A 4,787-nucleotide genomic window follows, 5' to 3' on the forward strand; every position below is an offset into this window, starting at 1 on the left:
GAGAGTTTAAAACAGTGCTGGAACTCCGGGAGCGGCAGAGCATAATGAGAGAGAGAGTTTAAAACAGCGCGGGAACTCTGGGAGGGGCAGAGCATAATGAGAGAGAGAGAGCGAGAGAGTTAAAACAGTGTGGGAACTCCGGGAGCAACAGAGCATAATGAGAAAGAGAGAGAGTTTAAAACAGCGCGGGAACTCCGGGAGCGGAAGAGCATAATGAGAGAGAGAGAGAGAGAGACTTTAAAACAGCACGGGAACTCCGGGAGCAGCAGAGCATAATGAGAGAGAGAGAGAGAGAGTTTAATACAGCGCAGGAACTCCGGGAGCGGAAAGAGCATAATGAGAGAGAGGGAGAGAGTTTAAAACAGCGCGGGAACTCCGGGAGCAGCAGAGCGTAATGAGAGAGAGAGAGTTTAAAACAGCGTGGGAACTCTGGGAGTGGCAGAGCATAATGAGAGAGAGAGTTTAAAACAGTGTGGGAACTCCGGGAGCAGCAGAGCATAATGAGAGAGAGAGAGTATAAAACAATGCGGGAACTCCGGGAGCAGCAGAGCATAATGAGAGAGAGAGTTTAAAACAGTGCTGGAACTCCGGGAGCGGCAGAGCATAATGAGAGAGAGAGTTTAAAACAGCGCGGGAACTCTGGGAGGGGCAGAGCATAATGAGAGAGAGAGAGCGAGAGAGTTAAAACAGTGTGGGAACTCCGGGAGCAACAGAGCATAATGAGAAAGAGAGAGAGTTTAAAACAGCACGGGAACTCCGGGAGCGGCAGAGCATAATGAGAGAGAGAGAGAGCGTTTAAAATTGCGCGGGAACCCCAGGAGCGGCAGAGCATAATGAGAGAGAGAGAGAGAGTTTAAAACAGCGCGGGAACTCCGGGAGCAGCAGAGCATAATGAGAGCGAGAGAGAGAGAGTTTAAAACAGTGCGGGAACTCCGGGAGCGGCAGAGCATAATGAGAGAGAGAGAGAGTTTAAAACAGTGTGGGAACTCCTGGAGCAGCAGAGCATAATGAGAGAGAGAGAGAGACAGAGTTTAAAACAGCACGGGAACTCCGGGAGCAGCAGAGCATAATGAGAGAGAGTTTAAAATAGCGCGGGAAACCCAGGAGCGGCAGAGCATAATGAGAGAGTGAGAGAGAGTTTAAAACAGCGCGGGAACTCTGGGAGCGGCAGAGCATAATGAGAGAGAGAGAGAGAGTTTAAAACAGTGCGGGAACTCTGGGAGCGGCAGAGCATAATGAGAGAGAGAGAGAGAGTTTAAAACAGTGCAGGAACTCCGGGAGCGGAAAGAGCATAATGTGAGAGAGAGAGAGAGTTTAAAACAGCGCGGGAACTCTGTGAGCAGCAGAGCGCAATGAGAGAGAGAGAGTTTAAAACAGCGCGGGAACTCCGGGAGTGGCAGAGCATAATGAGAGAGAGAGAGAGAGTTTAAAACAGCGCAGGAACTCCGGGAGCTCAAAGAGCATAATGTGAGAGAGAGAGAGAGTTTAAAATAGCGCGGAAACTCTGGGAGCAGCAGAGCGCAATGAGAGAGAGAGAGTTTAAAACAGAGCGGGAACTCTGGGAGTGGCAGAGCATAATGAGAGAGAGAGTTTAAAACAGCGTGGGAACTCCGGGAGCAGCAGAGCATAATGAGAGAGAGAGAGAGAGTTTAAAACAGTGCGGGAACTCCGGGAGCGGCAGAGCATAATGAGAGAGAGAGAGAGTTTAAAACAGTGCTGGAACTCCTGGAGCAGCAGAGCATAATGAGAGAGAGAGAGAGAGAGTTTAAAACAGCACGGGAACTCCGGGAGCAGCAGAGCATAATGAGAAAGAGAGATAGAGAGAGAGTTTAAAATAGTGCGGGAACTCTGGGAACGGCAGAGCATAATGAGAGAGAGAGAGAGAGTTTAAAACAGTGCGGGAACTCTGGGAGCGGCAGAGCATAATGAGAGAGAGAGAGAGTTTAAAACAGGGCGGCAACTCCGGGAGCGGCAGAGCATAATGAGAGAGAGAGAGGGAGTTTAAAATAGCGCAGGAACTCCGGGAGCAGCAGAGCATTATGAGAGAGAGAGAGAGAGAGTTTAAAACAGCGCGGGAATTCCGGGAGCAGCAGAGCGTAATGAGAGAGAGAGAGTTTAAAACAGCGTGGGAACTCCGGGAGCAGCAGAGCGTAATCAGAGAGAGAGAGAGAGAGAGTTTAAAACAGCACGGGAACTCCGGGAGCAGCAGAGCATAATGAGAGAGAGAGACTGAGTATAAAACAGCACGGGAACTCCGGGAGCAGCAGAGCATAATGAGAGAGAGAGAGAGTTTAAAACAGCACGGGAACTCAGGGAGCAGCAGAGCATAATGAGAGAGAGAGATAGAGAGGGAACTTAAAATAGCGCGGGAAACCCAGGAGCAGCAGAGCATAATGAGAGTGAGCGAGAGAGTTTAAAACGGTGTGGGAACTCCAGGATCGGCAGAGCATAATGAGAGTGAGAGAGAGAGTTTAAAACAGCACGGGAACTCCGGGAGCGGCAGAGCATAATGAGAGAGAGAGTTTAAAACAGCGCGGGAACTCTGGGAGGGGCAGAGCATAATGAGAGATAGAGAGCGAGAGAGTTTAAAACAGTGTGGGAACTCCGGGAGCAACAGAGCATAATGAGAGAGAGAGAGAGTTTAAAACAGCACGGGAACTCCGGGAGCGGCAGAGCATAATGAGAGAGAGAGACAGAGTTTAAAATAGCGCGGGAACCCCAGGAGCGGCAGAGCATAATGTGAGAGAGAGAGAGAGTTTAAAACAGCGCGGGAACTCCGGGAGCAGCAGAGCGTAATCAGAGAGAGAGAGTTTAAAATAGCGCGGGAACTCCGGGAGCGGAAGAGCATAATGAGAGAGAGAGAGAGAGAGTTTAAAACAGCACGGGAACTCCGGGAGCAGCAGAACATAATGAGAGAGAGAGAGAGTTTAAAACAGCGCAGGAACTCTGGGAGCAACAGAGCATAATGAGAGAGAGAGTTTAAAACAGGGTGGGAACTCCGGGAGCGGCAGAACACAATGAGAGAGAGAGAGTTTAAAATAGCACGGGAACTCCGGGAGTGGCAGGGCATAATGAGAGAGAGAGAGTTTAAAACAGCGCGGGAACTCCGGGAGCAGCAGAGCATAATGAGAGAGAGAGAGAGAGAGAGAGAGTTTAAAATAGCGCGAGAACCCCAGGTGCGGCAGAGCATAATGTGAGTGAGCGAGAGAGTTTAAAACGGTGTGGGAACTCCGGGAGCGGCAGAGCATAATGAGAGTGAGATAGAGAGTTTAAAACAGCACGGGAACTCCGGGAGCGGCAGAGCATAATGAGAGAGAGAGAGTTTAAAACAGCGCGGGAACTCCGGGAGCAGCAGAGCGTAATGAGAGAGAGAGAGTTTAAAACAGCGTGGGAACTCCGGGAGCAGCAGAGCATAATGAGAGAGAGAGAGAGAGAGAGTTTAAAACAACGCGGGAACTCCGGGAGCAGCAGAGCATAATGAGAGAGAGAGTTTAAAACAGTGCTGGAACTCCGGGAGCGGCAGAGCATAATGAGAGAGAGAGTTTAAAACAGCGCGGGAACTCTGGGAGGGGCAGAGCATAATGAGAGAGAGAGAGCGAGAGAGTTAAAACAGTGTGGGAACTCCGGGAGCAACAGAGCATAATGAGAAAGAGAGAGAGTTTAAAACAGCGCGGGAACTCCGGGAGCGGAAGAGCATAATGAGAGAGAGAGAGAGAGAGACTTTAAAACAGCACGGGAACTCCGGGAGCAGCAGAGCATAATGAGAGAGAGAGAGAGAGAGTTTAATACAGCGCAGGAACTCCGGGAGTCGAAAGAGCATAATGAGAGAGAGGGAGAGAGTTTAAAACAGCGCGGGAACTCCGGGAGCAGCAGAGCGTAATGAGAGAGAGAGAGTTTAAAACAGCGTGGGAACTCTGGGAGTGGCAGAGCATAATGAGAGAGAGAGTTTAAAACAGCGTGGGAACTCCGGGAGCAGCAGAGCATAATGAGAGAGAGAGAGTATAAAACAATGCGGGAACTCCGGGAGCAGCAGAGCATAATGAGAGAGAGAGTTTAAAACAGTGCTGGAACTCCGGGAGCGGCAGAGCATAATGAGAGAGAGAGTTTAAAACAGCGCGGGAACTCTGGGAGGGGCAGAGCATAATGAGAGAGAGAGAGCGAGAGAGTTAAAACAGTGTGGGAACTCCGGGAGCAACAGAGCATAATGAGAAAGAGAGAGAGTTTAAAACAGCACGGGAACTCCGGGAGCGGCAGAGCATAATGAGAGAGGGAGAGAGCGTTTAAAATTGCGCGGGAACCCCAGGAGCGGCAGAGCATAATGAGAGAGAGAGAGAGAGTTTAAAACAGCACGGGAACTCCGGGAGCAGCAGAGCGTACTCAGAGAGAGAGAGTTTAAAACAGTGCGGGAACTCCGGGAGCGGCAGAGCATAATGAGAGAGAGAGAGAGTTTAAAACAGTGTGGGAACTCCTGGAGCAGCAGAGCATAATGAGAGAGAGAGAGAGACAGAGTTTAAAACAGCACGGGAACTCCGGGAGCAGCAGAGCATAATGAGAGAGAGTTTAAAATAGCGCGGGAAACCCAGGAGCGGCAGAGCATAATGAGAGAGTGAGAGAGAGTTTAAAACAGCGTGGGAACTCTGGGAGCGGCAGAGCATAATGAGAGAGAGAGAGAGAGTTTAAAACAGTGCGGGAACTCTGGGAGCGGCAGAGCATAATGAGAGAGAGAGAGAGAGTTTAAAACAGTGCAGGAACTCCGGGAGCGGAAAGAGCATAATGTGAGAGAGAGA

Source organism: Heterodontus francisci, chromosome 20 (assembly GCF_036365525.1).
Source record: "Heterodontus francisci isolate sHetFra1 chromosome 20, sHetFra1.hap1, whole genome shotgun sequence".
In the NCBI taxonomy this organism is placed as follows: Eukaryota; Metazoa; Chordata; class Chondrichthyes; order Heterodontiformes; family Heterodontidae; genus Heterodontus; species Heterodontus francisci.